Source organism: Pagrus major, chromosome 18 (assembly GCF_040436345.1).
Source record: "Pagrus major chromosome 18, Pma_NU_1.0".
NCBI classification, from domain to species: Eukaryota; Metazoa; Chordata; class Actinopteri; order Spariformes; family Sparidae; genus Pagrus; species Pagrus major.
In genome coordinates this window covers 20,918,537-20,938,422 of record NC_133232.1, presented here as the reverse complement: position 1 = coordinate 20,938,422, position 19,886 = coordinate 20,918,537, and the positions used below count along the sequence as shown (strand labels likewise).

Below are 19,886 nucleotides of genomic sequence, written 5' to 3'. Positions count from 1 at the left end.
GATTAAAGAGAGAGAGGCAAACGTGAGAGACGTCTCTCTTTTCATGATCTATGAATAGAGTGTGAAACAAAAGGACAGCAGTGGATGGAAGGCCCGCGTGATGAAGACAGACTGTTCCCCCTCTGGGCTGAAGGGATGACTGACAGAAGCGCAGGGTCGAGATCTGACTTCCCCCGTACAAAGGAAATAAAGAGTCACATTTAAACAAAGAGCTCGCCATCCAAACACAGCTTTCATCTTAGTCAGTCTGACAATGAGACGAATGAAAGGGAAATATGCACACACACACACAAACAGCAAGGCAAGCAAATCAAACACCCACTTTTAGAACATCCTTTATTACTTTTGGGTTATTGCTTTTTCTTTTCTCGTCTGGCCTCTGACCCCCCTCTGCACTCAACTTTTATTTACTGTTTCCTTTTGATCTTTTTTTCATGCTCCATGCATATCAGATGTAAAAGCCAAAATTCAGAGGACTGTGAAAAAGGAAGTTTCCACATGTATAGTTACCACATGCATTCATGTCTGCAACGCAACCTGCACATACGTGTGTATTGATGTACTGATAAATATGATGTGAATGGGAGATGATGAGGGCTTCATTTGTGTGGGGAGCTGCATGTCTGGTGGCTTCTTGTAACCTTTCAGCTGACACCCTGCCACATGTCCCAAAGAAACCAATTACTCCCATGTCTGATGCTTTTCCACAGCTCGATATGCCAACTTTTATCCAAGCACGCTTTGGTCCAGGGCAGTAGTTATTCACTGTTTAACTATTCATTTGTTTTCTTTTAATCTTACACATTTGATGGCTCATGCATAACAAAACAAAAAATAGTTTTCGTTGCCAACTTTTATGCTGATTAATATGAAATCCTCTGAAGAACAATTGAATTGAAAATAATAGGCCATTACAAAACACTGAAAGGGTTTGTCAAGTGCAGTAACGTGAACATAATGTCAATTTGTGTTTGGGGCAGTGAAGCAGGACAGCCATCATGTACCACAGAAAGGAGACTACCTGTAGTAATCTACCTGCAGTCTGCATTCTCACACTGTATGCGTCTATGCAGCATTTAAATTCAGTCGTGACACAGAGAGAAACAATCTGTCCTGTAGGTTTGAATGGAAAACCAACACTAGCAGAAGTACTCCACCAAATAAAGAGCTATCACAAAAGGAATACTATACACACACACTAACGTTTGCTGCCTTCAAAAGCTTCTTGTGGTCTGCTGCATGAAACCCTTTGAGAAAAAGAGTCTTCTTGATCCAACTTGATGCAACTGAGCTGTTCACTGGGGAGAAACTGTACGCATATTTAGCTTTGGTTCTCACAAATTTCACAATTTTGAGCCAGAATGCAGCGTGGTGTCTGGCAAGACAGTGTCAGTGGGTGTGTGATTATGATTCTCAGTAACAGTCTTTCTTTACAGCTTAAATTTAATTAGTTAATTAAATTGCACTGATACTGTATATCTATATTTATACTTTCGTATACTGTACATTTGCATCTTGTACATCTTGTACATCTTCTTGTTTCATTGTACAACAGCATTCAGAGTGGAAGGCAAAGGAAGACTTTCATTGTACACAGAAACTTGTTTTTAACTGTACATATGACAATAAACACTTTGACTTGACTTGAAGGGGCTCTGTTGAACCTCTATGTTGTGCTGGATGCTTGTTGTTAGTTTCTGTCAGCAGTCTCACTTTTCACGTCATGTCACGATCTGCTCACATATGGCAAATAAAAAACTGTCAACAATCAGAATGTTGCAAAGAGCCCCTTTAAATATTTGTATTGTTGAAACAGGTGTGTGAAAGAGTTTTGTTGCGGCACTTTCGAATGCAGCTTGAGAGATTTACAAAGTCATTCAAGACCATGACTGTATCCTTGCCTTGAGTTGTTTATTACAGTATATATAATTTCATTTCACAATTCGAGTTTGCAAAAATGTATAACACTGTATTTTTGTTCTGTTTTTTATGGTGACGTTATTAAATCATAGTATGACAACAATAAAATAGATATTCCACTCAAAACTTGCTCAATTCAATCTATTGGCAATGTAGGGGAACATATCTTAAGAAAAAGAAGTTGTGTTTATTGGCTCCAAATTGGAGGCTAGATCATATTAATGAGGTATAGGCCTGCATGTGTTTTGGGAGGAGTTGCCTGCACCATAAAGTAGGTTAATTAGTAAATGTTATGTGATTAACACTTGCAGTTAGACAGAGTAGGATTAGGCATCTCAACAGCATTTAACCCAGAAAACCCAAAGTTTATTATATAAGTACAGCAGTCAGTATAACGCAGATCTTGTCTATTAAATACATTTCATGTGCAGCAGCATCAGACACATTTACTGGCACAGATCATGGAGCAGAAGGCGCTTTTTGTAACAGAAGAGCCAGCTGAGCTTGTGTTGCAGTATTAAGTTGCACACAGAGCAACAAACTATTCTGGTTATATAATTAGCTTCAAATGAGACTTCACACAATTTCTCTTGACTGTCCTCCAGTATTAAATACTCCAACATTGCTCCATTGTTTGGGCCTCTACCACATTTGCTTGCCACAGGATGTGCTGACGCCAAGTTCAACGGGCTGACCTGAAAAATAAACAGTAAAGCTGCATAAAACGTGGCAAAACTCTCAGATTCAAAGCTTGAAGTCAGTGTTGATCTGTCCTTTAGCTTCAGTTTCAAAGTGATTCCTGCTATGTACTCCAGCTCATTTAGAAAACTAGTACACAGCGAATCAGCAGAATAAAAGTTGGCAGGATATGTTTCAGCAAACAGCGGATATGTTAAAACTTGATGTTTGATTTGTTGCAAATTTACCTGTCTTTTTATTCAGTTTTCCATTTTATGATGTGACGATGCTGTGCTTATGGTCTGGATTTAGGGGTAGGATAAGATCATGTTTTTGGCTTACCTAGTTCTGTCACCACAAACACAACTGGAAATTGTTTTGATGTCTCGTCAGAAATATCCAGCTTTGTTCTAACTAACAAGGCTTGAAAATGTTGCAACGTCTCTATCCGGTGGTATCACACTTACAAATGTTGAAACACCAACACCATCCCCCATACCTTCTGACATGAAAGTCAGCTCATGTACATGTAGACGTAGACTTGTGTTGGCTCTTGAAGCCAAATAAAGCAGTTGGTGTGCTTTGATTGTACCTCCATCTTTGAGTTGGAGTTAGCGAGGAAAAAGTTAGTAGTAGTTACTTGATGTAACTCCAGTTCTATAAGTAGCCTAGCCCTCTCCCTGCATGTTATCACAGCCACACTGAAGCACATTATTTTTATTATTCTATCATCAACTCATATGGAGGTCATGACGGTGTTACAAAATCCATGTCTTGGCAGAACATGACATGGATGACGGTGATGTAGCCAGTATACCGCCCACGCCTTGTCATGACATAGATTATGATATGACACATTTTCTGGAAGATCAATATAGAAATGTTTGTCCTTAGCTGTTCCAACAAAGTAAATACAAGAAAGAAAAAATCACTGAAAAATCTGGTATGTCCATAAACATGTTTCAATATGGCCTAATAAAGTACAACTAGAGATGTTAAAGTTATAGCTACCGTACGGCCAAAAGTACGGCTAAATCTCCCTCTTCCAAGCTCTTATTATAATTTAGAAGAATGTGCATATTCCACACACAAAAGGTGTTTTTTGCTTCATCATTATTGAGTAATACTGTTGGCTGGTTCATTTAACATGACCTTTTAGTAGATATTACACAAAGCAGTCAAACTAGGACTGTATAATAATGACTTATGAATGGATAGAAGGAATCATGCATTCAAAGGTTATCATGGTAATGTGATTCAGTCCTCTCTTTTCTTTACGTGAAGTAAAGTCTCTTTGCTTCTTTACCCCGGAGGTCACTGTATGATATTAAATCCCTTGAAAATGAACAGAGAACAGAGTTTCTGTTGTGTATACCATGTTTAAAATGCACATTAACAAACTTATTATGCTACACATTGGATGTTCTCTGAGAAATGTGAACCAAATAAGTGTTCTACATTTGTTTTCTATTCTCAAACCACTAAAAATACTTTGTGTGTCACTTTGGCAGAGTAACCAGTGCAGAGCAGACGCATGCTTCATCAAACTTTAATCGCTCCCTAGTGGTGTCTTCCTCTAATCGAACACACTCAGGCCTCTGCCCAGTTTGTCACTGAGGAGGTGGCTAAAGTAGAACTGTAATGGTTTGCCCTTCTCAAATGAAATATTATATATATCAAACTGAGGAAAATTACAGAACATGATCATTCCCTTGTGACTCTTTTGTCATAAGCTGCGACATACACTGTGCTATTCCATTTCTAGGTGATCATTTATGGTGCAAGAGCCACCTGGGAAAAGATGAAAAAGAACAATGACGTTATTGTTATTGATGAGACTGCAGCATTTTGTAGTTTATTCTGACACATTTAGCATTTTGTAGCACGTAGCACAACTCAATAAAACACAACTCGGACTTTGCATGCAGGAGAAGTGTATTATTTTCTTGTCCTGGTTGTTGCATGAGGGTTGCTCAGTGATTAAACTGCCTGCGTAGGTTTTCTCCTGTTGCCCCTTTTTCCTCCAACAGCCCAAAGACATGCAGGTCTTGTGAAGTGGAGACTTAATTTCCTGTAGTGGGTGTGAACGTGGGTGTGAATGTGTTTGTCTGTGTGTGCTAGCCCGGTGATGGACTTGTGGCCTGCACTGCAATTAGCTGTGCAGAGCTCACAACACCTACAGACTGCAGCTCCCAGAGACTCTGAGCAGGATGAGCGGATATAGAAGATGGACTGATGGATGTTACGTGTCAATGCGCATTGATTTGATTCATATCAATGAGAGGCTGGGGAGGCAGTCACATCACTCAGACATGAGAGCGTGGCGTCATTCTTGAGAGAAACGGACAACTTTGGCAGTTAAAGCAGAGAATGAGTCAGAATTTTTTGTCTTTCTAACTTTAAATGCTACTGAGATTATCAGGGATGAATGAGCCGGAAACACACAAGATGAACAAAGTGCATAAAATATACTGAATACTCCTCCTCCTTATTACAACCAGCCCAGAAAATGTTTTATCTCTAACTCGCTTGATCTTAAAAGTCAAGCAAATTATTCTTCACTCTAACTCATATTGACTGCATTTTAACAATGCCTATAATATTAAATCCAGAGGCTCTGGCATATGGAGTTACACAGAGTGAGTTTACTATTCAAAATAAATACAGGGTGGCTGTCATGTTTTCAGCTTTCAGTTAGCTTCACTTCTACCGTGACGAGGCATTTCAGGCACCTCAGGAGCAGAGTTTAATATGGGAGCTCCTGTCGGCGCGGACTTTGGGCTTTTTAACTTTCAAGATGTTCTAGCTGCACAGAACACATAAAACACAGAAGGAAAGGAAAAAATGGAAGAAGCATAATAGGCCCCCATTTAAGTGAAAGTACAAAACTATTACTACTTTCGTATGTTTTATATGTAATATTCATTAAGTGCTATAAAAGAAAAATCCACTCCAGCCATCATATAAATGTAGTTTGAAAGAAAGTACAGTATTTCCTTTACAAATGTACTGTAGTGGAATAGAAGCCTACATTTCCACAAAATTGAGTACCAGCTCAATGATATATTTACTCTCCACCTCTTGTGGAATGTACATAGTATTTTTATCAGATTTTAAAAATGTTTGCCAGAGCATGTTGTGTGTGTCAACATTTAAATTTAGAGGTGAGGTTATGTTTATGTTCGCACATGTCCGTTTGTCTGTTTGTTGGTTGGTTGGTTGGTTGGTTTGTCAGTGGGATTTCCATGAAACTTGGATAGACAGAATAGACCCCATTAACTTTTGTTGGGGATCCAGACAAAGGGATGGATCTCTTTCTTTAAGATTTTGTGTTTTATGCATGGGGCAATTCTCTGTTTTTCCAGGGACCCTGTCCCCCCCATGATTTCTGCGTATGGTTGGGCTTTGGCAGAGGTATGCGCTCTACTGAGTGCCATTTTAGTCTTCTTATCCTATTAAGATTAAAATGTTATTCATGAAAATGAATGGCAAAGTGTAATATTGGTACCAAAGAACCTACACATTTTTGCTAAATTTAAAGGAATTATATTGTCTCACTAAAATACTCTCTGTATTGCAGTTCTGCCATTTGGTTCCAACATTTAGAGTGCAGAAACCAGCTAATTTAAATTGGAGCTGTGTGCGGCTACAGCGCGGCCAACAACTTTCCTGTCGGTACTTGATCTGGAAGCATAATCTCTTTGGATGACGGTTAATTGTGCACTGGTCTGAATTGCAAATGGATAAGTGCTTAGGACACAAAGACACGCAATCGACACACATGTGCCTCCCCAAACCAAGAAAGCCCTGCTTCCTGCCACTCAGCCTACACCAAGGAAAATAAACCAAATGGCCACTTGTGACCGTGTAGCAGCATCATACAATGTCAACAATCACGTCTGCATTATGCAAAAAGTGGGTAAACAACAGACTGAGGGACACAAATTGGCTCAACACCAGCTGTCTAATTAGCTTTGTGCTGCTCTTGAAAAGCAAACAAACAGTGAAAGCGGGACGGTCTGAAAGCCGGCCAGACATCGGTTCTAAGTGTTCTGTTCCCCCCAAATCAGACGGGGCGCTCCAATTCTGCCTGCACAGAGAGAGAGGGAGGTTTCAAATAAGACACACAGATTAGATCATACGTTAAGTCCCCAGAAGGCCTTCACTCGGTTATTTTGGAAGCGCTGTAAAGACGCACAAGAGGCTCGGCTAGAATTTACATTTTAATGAAGCCTTAGCTGATTGCTATTACGCGGAGTTCCTCGCAACTGCCTAGTTTAAGCTTAGGTGAAGCACACAAGGAAGCATATATGCACACTCTCACAAACACACACACATAGACAGAAAAACAGTCTGACACACATGTGCACACACAGGCAGCAGATCCAACCACACACACCACTAATTTACCACACTCCTGCTGAGAGGCTGTTTCAGAAACAAATTGTCCTGTAAACATAGGGAGAGAGCAGAGAGGACACCTAGGGGTGCATTACATGGCAAAAACACATTCTCTCCCAGCACGATGTGGTCTGGAAAGAACATTTGCAACAATTTTCCAGCATTAGAACATGTACAAAACAGGGGCTTTTCATAGTATATAGGACACTAGGTGTTCCAGTTAGAAAAATTTAGGGGAACGGGGAACGAGGTCGTCTGTTTTTTGTTGCAACATCACAGTGACAGGCACGGCAATGAGCACCAGGAGCACCGTGACAAGTGGCACGGTGACGAGTGTTACTGACAAATTTTGTGCGGTGAAAGACGACATGTATCATGTCAGAATCGTCTGGACTCGTCACTTCACTGTCATTTAGCAACAGCCTGTGTGGGAGTGAAGACAAATCCACATTCCTGCGTCGTTATCAGGCACACTGCAGTCGGAGGCGTGAGTAATGATTAGTCACGTACAGTGGTGTCTGCTATTCACCAGCACATCACTTAAAAAAAGATGGCAGCAACTTGAAATTCCTGCCGTTAATGACATTTTCGGTGAGACACATCAAACACACTACAAAGGCAGCTTTCGTGCTATGAAAAACAAATCCAGCTTGTGCTGTGGGACTCAGTAAAACAGAGTCCTGGCAGTCCTGACACGTGTTTAAAAATCATCAGTTCCTCCCTTGTAAATGGCATGGGCTCCTGGCACATCCAGAATAGGAGGCATCTTATCTGCAGCCCCCCTTCTTATCGCTCAGCCCCAGTGGAAACTATTGCCAGGTAGCAGGTTGTCATATGACACAAGGCGCTGTGACAAGCCACAGCTCAGCATAGTTTTGCCACACCACTGGCAGCTCCCATGTGATAATACATAACACAACAGTACCGCAGGGTCTCAGATAGCACCAAGGGGAAATATGAACCCGGTGGTGATTTATATCTGCCTTATTAAAGAGCTGACCTTGACCATGGGGAAAACTGGATTAGTCAGATTTTTTAACAAAGACACGGGATGATGTTATGCTGTTGAAACGAGGAGCTTCTTCCTTTCATGCTCTCTATTTTCTTCCCCCTCACTTTCTCTGTCTTGCGTTCTCGAGCATCCAGTGTTCATTGTCCTGTTAAACAAAAGGGAAGGAGCTGATGCAACAGTCTGCGGCCAGGCGTCTCTCCCTGGCACAACATTAACACAGCAGACACTGACTCGGCACTCGCTGTGGGGTAACACCGCTTGAGCAAACAACACACTCACACACACACCGAGCGTCAGCCATGCTACCTCGCTCACAGACGCAGCCTGATGAAAGGATCCTGGAGATGATTGAAGGGATAAGTACATGCTGCAAACTGCGGCTCACGGCAGGAAGAAATCCATTTTTGTCTCAGCTCGAAATACATGAGCATGTAATTTTTGACTTGTGCATGAGGGCTTTTTGTCCGAGACATGTAATCATTTTGGAAAGGCCTACATTTCCCTACTGTAACATTTCATAAACATAATTAAATTTGGGTCTAAGGACCCTTATGGCTCTTTCATCGCAGCAATTTGTGACCCGTGCGGGATACAAAGAGCTCCTGAGGAACAGAGACAAACCTTTACTTGCAATAAACTTGGTGATGGTGCCTGAGGTTCAAATCCATTTTGAACACTAGTAATTGTGGAATAAGACGCAATACTCTCAGGGGATGAAGGCCACTTCTTTACATCTCTGAATTGACTGGGAGACATTGAACTGACCTTACATTACAGGGTCCTGTCTCTCTCCTCTCCCACATGCAACATCAGTGCTCCTTTTCTCTCTCCCTCTCCCTCTTCATCTCCCGCTCTCCTCCTCTTTCCTTTCTCATTTTCTCCTCTCGTCTCTACGAGGCTCGCTCCTTTTTTCCCTTTACCGTTAGACGTTATCTCAAAGACCAGATCACCATGGCAACAATTAGTCACATCGTCATCGCCCACACTCGCTTTTGATGGCTGTTTTTATTTTGGAGGGTTCGTCGATGCACCCATACCTCACTGGCAGATCGCCAAGTAACCTGTTCTGGTTGATGGAGGAACAATGTTGCCATCTGTTGGATCCATGTGTTTGCACACAGCGAGCGACATTGAAAAACATCCAGCGTTCCTGTGATGACTCATGACAGACAATCACATGCCAATTAGGACCTTCGGCTCCAACCCAGAGCTGTACGGCTCAATCGCATTTCACATGTTCAAAACACATCTAAACCACAGAAGCCTCTCTTTAAAAGGTCAACATGCACCATATTATTTATTCTCCTTGACAGCAGCAGGAATGGAAAACAAATATGCCATCTTCCTCTGGTTTCCGATATGAAATGCAGCCATACACAATGTGTAATGGTGGTATGATACAAGCCTGACTTGGACAAAAGTCGAGCAGGAGTAGCTCGATGGCAGCTCGGTCAATTAAACATGGAAAATATTTGGGCTTACGACCAGGACTTACATTTATTCATCAGCGCCTGCCATATTGTATATCTCTAAATGAAAAGAGTGCTCTCTTGCAGCGGGGAATCAACTAATGTGAGAGATAATATATTGGCTGAGATTTTGGCTGAGTGTTACCCTTGAAATCTTGGATCTGTTTCTGCTCTCTAGAGGCGCTAATTAAGTTTTTTTTTTTTTCCTAAGTCTTACCGTTAAGTGATGTAATACTTCATAGTCACAAATAATTTTCCATGTGGGACAGATCATTGCTCTTATTATTTATCCTGCTCACCCAAACTCTTGCCAGGAAAATGGTGTTCAAATGTTTACCTACATTATCAGGATTTCTTCCTCAGATAGCGCTAAGAAAGATATTCGCTGAAGTACAGGAACAAAAGTGGTTACTCAGAGTGAGATAATGCAATAGTGGAGGTAAATGAACTCAGGTCTGCTTGGGGCATTTCTGTACCGGCACCACAGGTGGGCCCCCCTGCCAGCACACAAGCTCAAGGCTACATATTAATTATTATTCTGCAGAGCTGCTTAGCCAGAGATCTAATTCAGCCTCTTTATAGTCGGATTTACAACACGGCTTGTCCTCTCAAGATAAATGAGCACATGGCACTGACCAGTCAGTGGCAGACAACTGTGTTTGCTTTCAGGTATCCAACAAGAAAAGGCTTTCCAGTTCTTGGACCGTAAAACTGTGAAATGGTTTGCCAGACTCTGGGAATTAAAAGAGACAATTGGTCTGCAGATGTTCAGTGGTCCTCCGTAAATTGAGTGTCTTCATCAGCTCTGCAGCAGAGGAGGAACAACGTTGTCACTGCGCTAGAAAATTCAAGGATAGATGTGTTTGTTTTTACAGTTAAAAATGTGTATCTAATGTCAACACGGGCATGCACACAGATTCAGAAGATGAGTGAAAAGCCCATGTTTCTTCATTATGAATTACGTCAATTACTCCTTTAGATCATGTATCTTTCAGTTGACTACATTTTGCATGACGCTTTACGTTTGGATTCAGCACCATCCCTTTAAAAAAATAAAAGGCTGTGGAGCGTGTTTCCATTTTATTTACTGTCGCTGCATTTTTAAAGTTTCCTCACCAAAGTGTTACCATATTTAGCTGCATATTGTAGCACCCCGCCGTGAGGTAAATGATCCCCCCTCCAAAAAAAACCTTGGCTTAAAACTCTGTGAAATGTTCTGCATTTTCTGCTTTGCTAATGAATGCGAGCACCTCGTTTCCGTACATTATTTATTCATTGGGAGCAAATGTTTTTCTCTGTATCCATGCAGGGGCTTCTCCCCTTCAGAGGAAGACACAGTAACCCAGGTGTAAAAATGTTTTTCAGAAGACCTAAAGAAACACTTTTTCATTTTCATAAACCCTCCGTACAAACACCAGATGGGGAGCGTTATCTTGACATGGAAGGATAAAAATAGTTTCTGACTTGTTTTTCAATTATTGCTGACTTTTCCGTGCGAAAAGCCTATCCCTTTTTTGCAGGAAGATTTGCATAAAGTTTTATGGAGATTACCGGTACAAAAATGCTCCGACTGTTGATCCCTTGCCAGTCACTGTTTTTGAGGGATCGGGCTCAGATATCTTCAAAATTTCCTGAATATCATTACAACATTATACAACTGTGATTGAAACCACAACAAGATGGCTTTGAGCTTAATCTACATTAGGACCCCATAGGTTGAAAACATTCATCACAGTGAATGTTTTTCACAAAGTATTGAACTGACGCTGATCTTTAGGAATACATTTTAAAAAAAAAAATGTCTGTAGAAAATATTGTTTACCTGCTCTTAATGAGCCCTAGGTTGCATTTGCATTCTTTAGAACAGCTGCTTCCACCAATTATCTACAGTACCTCATCACACCAGTCACCAGACCTTATACAACCCCATTTAATTAAGCTGGATCGAGATCCTAACATAGACAGACTGCACTCATTGTTAAAGCCTTTCCCCGAACCTTTAAATGTCTGTTGTACTAGACGTCCTCAAGACTGCATTGATCCTCCCGGGTACATTAACCTATCAATGCAGTAGGCACTGTGCATTATGGTTAAGCACATGGAAAACATCCACGTTCCTCACTCGGAGGTCAGAGAGAGGCAGCGACAGTAAACCACAAAGCGGTGCGTGGAGAAAGTCCTGACATTAATATTGATGAGATGGAGTTCATGCTATGCTATATCTATCATGAAGCAAAGATACCCTGATTGAGTGTGGCCGGCAGTATCGTGGGGGTTATTAAGCCTATGGCACATCTGGACTCTATTGGTGAGTCTGAGGTATTGATAGGGACACATGGTTATATAAGGGAGGGGAGGGGATGGGGAAATAGCCAGCCATTGAGGTGCCGTGTAATTAAAGTGCAGGAGGGAGGGGTTGGGTAGGAGGGTGGGTGGGTGGGTGGGGGTCTTGTTGTGCTGGCGGGCTCCTTGCCACATTTCCCATTGACTTTCAACTGGAGGAGGAAGGTCAGCAGCAAGGTGTTTAGAGCAATCTCCACAAATTGTTGGACTGAGGCTTGATAATCTCCAAGGCTTTAATGGATCTCAGATCTGTTTACCAAGTGAGTGCACCTTACAAAGTCATTTGGCAATTGTTTTACCCTCTAACGCAATAATAGAACTGGAATTGGCTTTTTGATCAATGACATCAGTGGTTAAGTTGATATATTCAATAAGCACGACAACCTTGAGCCTCATAGAATTACTGTGTGCGTGTGTGTGTGAATTACAGAGGGAGATGTGTGGTCCATTCCTACTGTACGCTGAACTGTACAAGATGAATTCTCACTTTCATACAAGAGGCGTTTGTTTCCTCATCAGTATCTCATGGTATAGTTTTCAGTAGTTTGACCTATAGAATATGTGTGTGTAAGCAGCTCTTCACATACAAAACGAAGAACATAATTCGGTAGTGTGAACTGTATGTTTCTCCCCAGACACGTGATTATTACATCGACAGTCGCTATAATTAAAAAACTGCTGAGTGTACAGTAGTTTAACATAGTGAGGAGCAGGAGTATATGGAGAATGTTCTGTACTGTCTTGTCATGTGTAAGAATTACTGATTTTTTACCAAGGCTGAGCGAAGGAAGCAGTGAGCTCGAGGAGGAAAAGGGACCGTGGTCTCTTCCGAGTTGATCTGAGGGCTGTAATGTTTCCTCTGGTCTACTCTGAGGCATTAATGGTTGAATGGATAGGATTGGACATGCCTGAAGACTCAACCAGCCTCTAGATCCGCTCCCAGCGCATCTCAACAGCCTGCATCTTAAGCTCAAATAAGCACTGGGGTCACTGCCCTCCCAATAATTTTAACAACTCCCAAGTGTAAAAACCCCTTTCTTAATTTGTAGCTCATTAATCACACAGTTTATGCAGTTTGCTTAAACGGAGACGAAACAAAAGACAAGGATAGTGAGAGGGACTACCACAGAGGCGGCTTTACATAATATTCTACAGCAATATGTCTGACGGGAAAAATGAGACTCTAATATACACATTACTTGAGGAGCCAATAGCTAATAGTTACAGATGGTTATTGCCTATAAGATTGCATGAGTTCAGTCTCTCCGGCTGACACAAGGAGAGGGGGAAGGAGGAATGAAAAATATGGTTTCATAAGTCTTTAACAAGAACTACTTATGACTTGTTACGCCGCATTGCAGCTCAGATGCAGTTGTGAAATATCCACCCTTTGGAGCCTTTTAAGACGGAACACATTTTTTTTTTCCTCGTCTTCTGCCATTTCTTTGTCATCTTAATTTCACTGCAGCAATATCCATAATTCACAGTGATTTTCCCGGCCTCCTTGTCTTTCCCATGTGAGAAAGTTTTGGAGATGGATTCCCCCCCTAAGTTTCATAAAACAGTGTCTGATTCTCAGGCGAACAATGGGAACACTATTACAAGACTTGGCACAGAAAAGCCTCAAAGGCCTTGGCACAAAAGCCTGTACAAATTGAGAAGATAGAAGTGCAAACTCATTAGCTTACCAGGTTTCCAATCACAGCATTTTTTTTACAAGCTGGATGTCTCAGTCTGCAGAGCTCTCAACAGATGAGAGCCATTTTGCATGACTTCAAAGGAGACAGCTCTGCCTCAGAACTTGTGGGTGATGTTTCCGCCGCTGATATTTTTTGTCAGAACATGTATGGCGAGATGTGACTCACCTTAAAAACTCCCCTTGTTCTTGTTAATAATTCTGGCTTATAACCTCCATCACCAGAGCGTGACATCCAGCCCTCTACTTCCATTCTAGCGAGAATATGCTGAATTGTGATACACGGACACTCGCTGTTTTGAGCCTATTTTGTGCTTTTGCTACAGTGTGACAAACTTTCCTCACCACACTTTTTCCGAGTGTGAATCTATCTGCAGCCATCCAATATAGAGCTAAAGACAGCCAAGATATTTCCCAAACGGCATGTAATATGACACAGAAACAATACTTCACTTTCAGCTCGGGGGCAGAGGCAATCGGAAACACGGATGATTCAGCCGGTTTGATCTCGCCTCATCATGCACTCTACTGCGTGGCTAATTTGAAAAGGCCAAATCTGCAAATAGCACAGTGTTGCAGCCTCGTAACAGGTAGGGAGTGCTTCAGAATTTGACATGAGAATACCTATGATAGCACAACAAAGCACAAAAACCCACCACATCCTACTATAAAATATGCTCTTTGTGATGCAAATGAAGCCCTTGTAAACAAATGTGACCAATCACATGTAAGCACATTTGATATTTGCTCTGCTCCTTATTCGCTCTCAGCTTGGTGTCTTTGCCCCCGCCATATCAAGTATTTAATCCACAGTTTGAATATTATGATTGCACTCAATCCTGGGTTCATTTACGTAAGTGACTGGATTCAAAACGGCAGCCATACGCACATACATCCACTGCACCCCAGCTATCAATGTGCTCCACTTTTAATCGTCCCCCTGGGTACACCATATGGGAGATGTTGAAAGATACACTGCTGTCATTCGTGGTTCTGTCAGTTTTAGTTAAATGTGCTGCCTTGCACAATGATGGTGTAGGTAAGATATTACCTATTATCCCATTAAGGTTCGTACCTCAGAGTCTGCAGCGTTCATTTTCAGACAGCTCGTCTCCTGCACCATTTTCATCCCGTTCTGAGAGATGCTCCTCTGCGATGCTGCACTACCATCTGCTGGGGAGCCGACGGGAAGAGCCAGTCGCAGCAAACGCTCGACTCTTCCCCTCTCTCTCTCTCTCTCTCTCTATAACAGAGATTGATTTCTCTGTCTGTCACGGATGACATTGTACGACTGCTGTGTTTAAATTAGCAGCCGTCTGATAAAAGAATATAAATGGATCAAATGTCCCTGGACTTAAAATCTTATAATTCATCGACAAAATACATTGAAGTGCTATAGCGGTTACAAAAGCCCCATTGATATGGCTTAAAATTGACAGGGGTCTGTGACAGCTCCCATTTATGATCAGCCTGTCGTCTGGCAGTGGAGTGTGCTTGACACCACGCTCAGCCAATAGCCACAGCTGTTTGACTCCTCTAAAAGACAGCACAACACATTATGTAATGCAATTATGCATCAACATTAATAGCAGGCAATTGTGCAGGCAAGCAGCCAGCTGGGATGGGTTTATATAACTGCCAAAGACTGACAAATAAAAGAAAAAGGGGCAACCTCTTCCTGTAAGGAGCAAACTCGCCAACCAACGCAGGCGCATGCAGCCACGCGAAAACCATAAGTTATCCCTCTGTTCATGCAGTCAGCCTTGAGACAGTTTAACAAATTGCTATGACATAATTGTAATATTGCTTCCAGTATGTCACGTTGTTAATCTGTATAGCTTGGCTTACGTTCAGGTGCTGTATATCGAGCTCAGCCATTGGTGAAAGTGCTCTCTCGCAGATTCATTGAATTAAGCCTGCATGCATAAAGAAGATGGAGAATAGCTTTGAGCACTTCTTATGTACAATTAGCATAACGCCTTTAATTCTAGTGTATCCGTTATTATACCCAAAGGATAGTTCCATCAGCAGACTATAGACGTGCCCACAGTGTGTTTAATGTATACAGTGGATAAAGGATAGCTAAAACAAATATGTTAACAACTAATGTTACATAAATTAACACACATTATCAGAAGCGTGGGTGTTCTTAAGAGATGTGGAGAAGTCACACGCAAGTCGTGTATAGCTCCTCTGCGGCTGCACATTATGACATCCATACTGAGATCAGGCTTCAGTATGTGCAATGCAAACACATCTACAAATGTGAGTTCATCTTGAGCTATTTTGGATGTTTGTGCTAAACTTGGTGGTATGACACAGAGAGCTAAGACTGCTCAGGGTGATGACAGCAGCAGCTTCCTGCTCTGTCTAATAACGGCTACACTGGAGCTCTGGAGCAGTGTCATACACAAGTAAATATTTCATCCTGTGCAGCCGTGGGTATACATTAAACTGAATCGATTCATGTATGTCTTGGGTTGATATGTACCCTGGTTAGTGCTGTGAATAGTAATCACACCCCTTGAGAAGATCGACAGTCTCTGCTGCCACCTAGAGCCCTGCAGGGCTACTTCACTTTGCTGGTTTATTCATCGTTCTTAAAAACGTCTAGAATGTTTTCTACTCAGAGACCCGCAGCAAGCACGCCCTTACAGTTTACGACAGACTAAAGAATATTAATGCAATCTGATGTGGTAAATGTACCCAATCACTCACGGTGGCTTGAGAGAGGGAGTAAAACTCAGATTTGAAGGCCCTCACAGGCAGGGTTTTATCCTCACTCAGCTCCAGAAGGCAGATGCAGTGTGTGTGCACATGCCACGGGGAAATGACTTGCAATCTAAACAGCTGTAAATTTCAGCTGTAGCGCAGCCTCAGCCTATGTCAAGATTTTATAACTCAGATTGATTGGAATTATATAATGCTTGCTGTGACTGACTGACTCCACTCAATGGATCTGTAAAAGGAAAAGGATCATGCAGGAGCTCGGGTCGTAAAGAAGCCATTAAAGATAAAGGCAGGGTTCACTGGGGCCAGAAAGGACCACAGCCGACTGAGAAATCTGAATGTGCTGGCGGGTCTGGAGCTGCACACAGGGAACGCTTTATCTGACAATTTACTTCCAGGAATAGAACACTTGGTGAATCACCTTTATTTCTGGCCTGCTGGGTGTGTGGAGCCTGAACAGTCTACTCCAGATATACCCTGCTACTCGTTTTAACAACCTGTGCAGCACACTTGTCTGCTGTGGACCACTGAGCATATCTTGTGCAAAAACTGGAGGTTAAGAAGCAGATGTTATTCAATTTTCAGGATTTTGATTTCAGATATAAAAGGGTTTTTGTTAAATGGCTCGGAAGTCCTCAGGGGCTCAACACCGGCGGACCCTTATTTAGCAAACAGCAAGCTCCTCGAATTCAAATCAGGTAAACCTGCTGAGAGGAGGCTTTACAAGGTGCTGTTCATTAAAACGTTGTTAGCTGGAAGGATTATTGGAATTTCTCACAGAGGGGAGCCAATCAGGACCGAGTCCAGCTGTGATGTGTTTACTGGAATTAGTCCATGTGAATCTGAACTTTTTTAAAGCTGCAGGAACTTTAACCATTAAGTTTAATTCCTTATGTTTATGTTGTGGTTTATTATCTATAAACATTACTTTTAAAAGGCCCTAAAACATCTTCATTAATTAAGGATTCAAACTGGGCAGCTTTTACATCAGACTAGTTCTACGATTTTCCATCTTATCCCATTTTTCATGGCTCTGTGTGGTGGTGGCCTAAGAGTGGCACGACACTGTAATTTCTTATAATCAATTTAATGAAATATATTGACCCTTGATGAAATGGTCAAAGTTTTGTCAGAACTCATCATTTGTCATGTGAGGTGCATTTACTCAACTTGTGTAATTTGCAAGATGTGAACCAATGACTATAAGTTATTAAACTGTCTCATTATTTACATCACAAGACCATAAACCAGACATTAGACACATATGTTGCCTTGTTAGCATGCTTTACATTAAATTGCATTAATGTAGTAAATACTTTTGTCCAATAGCACGCATTGTATTTGGGATAACGCTAAAGCCCAACAGATACATCGGTTGACCGATGTTATCGGTCGATGTTGGCCCATCACATGTAGATCAGTATCGGTGTATATGAATCTGATATGCGCCAATGTGAAAACTAATTTTCTGACAGAACATAATGCAGAAAATATGCCTGGAGTAATTTATAATACTTAAAGTCCTGGTGAAGTTTACTGTTTCAGTGCACTGTTCAGTTAATTGTAAAATATCCATTACTAACATATCTTTTTAAGTGTTTAATAACCACATTTTAAGGCATCATTACCAAAAATGTGTGTTCTTGCATATATGTTCTGTGTATATGAGAATATCAGCTGATAAATCTTTATACCATTTTTTTCACTCCCCAATATCGCTATCTGCATCAGCCCCAAAAATCAAGTATTGGTCAGGCTGTAGTTAACACTCCAGGGTCCAGTCTCACCTCCAGCGTAAAAGAAGATACATGGTGGAAACCTCTGTGTGCCTTTTTCCGTGTAAATATCTTAGCTGAATCGTGTGTCTAGTATCCAACTCACCACTTACTCCCACAGTGAGTGACTAATCACTCGACCATAGATGAGAAATCTGTTACAAATCTGATTAAAAAATGTTGGGATGCTGTGTAAAATGTAAATAAAAAGAGAATGCAGTCATTTGCAAAACAAATTGTGTTTACTGACAACAGTTACACAAAGTGTTCCTGAGCCCATGTGGTAATATGCTTTATACACTCATATATTTCACAGAGTGTTGAGCCTCGCCCCATCCTTGCTTGTTAACGACTGAGCCTTTCGAGGGTGCCCCTTTCATACCCAATCAGTATACCATCACCTGTTACCAATAAACCTGTTTGACCTGTGGAATGTCCCAAACCGGTGTTTTTTCAGCAAATAGCAAGTTATCAAATTCATGTTTATTTATGTGTTACAGTATCTTTTTGGAATTGTAGTTGTACTAATACTGGTCTGAATACAGCTGTTATATCACACTAAAAGCTGCACTAATTACATTGTGTGTGACATGAGAAACTAAACCTGAAAAACCTTCTTGAGAGAATTTTTTTTTTTTAATTAAACGAACCTGGAAACAAATCTATCAACTTTTTGGCCAAACAAGAAGTACTTTCCTTTGAGGAGAGTATTCTACTCCTCAATGAAACTGTAGACATGCTGCTTGTTGTGCCTGAGGCTCAGCTGTGTCCTGTCCTTTTTTGCAGTGAATACATTTTTAACCAGCATGTTAACACAAGTGTTGATTTACTATTGCTTGCACTGTATCACAGTATTACACATTATTGAAACGGTTGCTCAGGTCCGGGCTAACCAAGTATAATGATAGTTCATGAAATAGTGACAAAATTTAATCTATAGGATTAGTGTACATGGGCACTTATTGTTCATTTTTCATGACACTCAGCTGTCCATGTCAGTGTTTCACGAACTGATTAACCAAAATCAAGATCCTTCCCTAACATTCCAATGAAACGCTAGTGGAGGGCTATTTGCTTCAGTGTATTTAAGTGTTTCCTGTAAAAACAGGCAACCAGGGAGTAATCTGTGAGGCTCAGTCCCCAGAAACACTCCACTCTCCAGGGCCATTCTACATTTTGCAAATCCATGGCAGAGTCATAATAATTAAGAGGGCATTTAATGGATGAACTATTAATATACGCCCCCTGAGTGCAGAATGAGTTATCAACCTTTTTTTACTGGTTTTCCAGTAAAATACCATTAAGAATGACTACAAAACGTCTTTTGCCATTGTTGGGTCTGATATTGGCCCATAGGTGAGAAATGGAGCTAGATCCATGTGATAAAAACTTTTAACAAAATTGGGAACTTTTTAAGTGTCTGTTTCATGAACAGAAAATATATTTTCCTAACCTTAACCAAAGTGCCTAACCACAGACTTGATGCAAACCCTGGTTTAACAGTCCTCAAATTTGTATACCCGAGATCCACTCCAACCACCTTTACCCCCACCCCCTACATTCACACGTCTATATGGTGTTACATTCAGTCAAAGCAGGCACAACAGATAGTAGTGCTGAGAGTCATGAAAGCAATTTAAGATTTGTGTCCATGTACACAATTCCTGTAGATTAGATTTTATGACTGTTTCGCAAACTACCGGGATACTTATCCAGGCACAGCAATTCTATATACATAATACATTTCATTAAAAGTAAACTCAATGTGCTTTTAGTTACGCATGTACAAACATTTATTCACTCATTTGACCAGTGACTCTTCCTTAATTAAATCTAATTGAAATTAATGCTGCTGCTGTTGT

General features: G+C 41.2%; 1 protein-coding gene across 3 annotated transcripts in view; it reads left to right on the top strand.

Annotated features, from left to right (window-relative positions):
• Positions 1 to 19,886, top strand: part of sncb (synuclein, beta) — a 256,495-nt gene that overhangs the window by 220,692 nt on the left and 15,917 nt on the right. The window contains exon 1 of one of the 3 annotated variants that reach the window (XM_073487386.1): positions 14,069 to 14,109. The exons of the other annotated variants lie outside the window; for them this stretch is intronic. The gene's annotated coding sequence lies outside the window, so the exon portion shown is untranslated. Of the gene's footprint in view, positions 1 to 14,068; positions 14,110 to 19,886 lie in introns of those variants that run through there. 3 annotated transcript variants of the gene reach the window in all.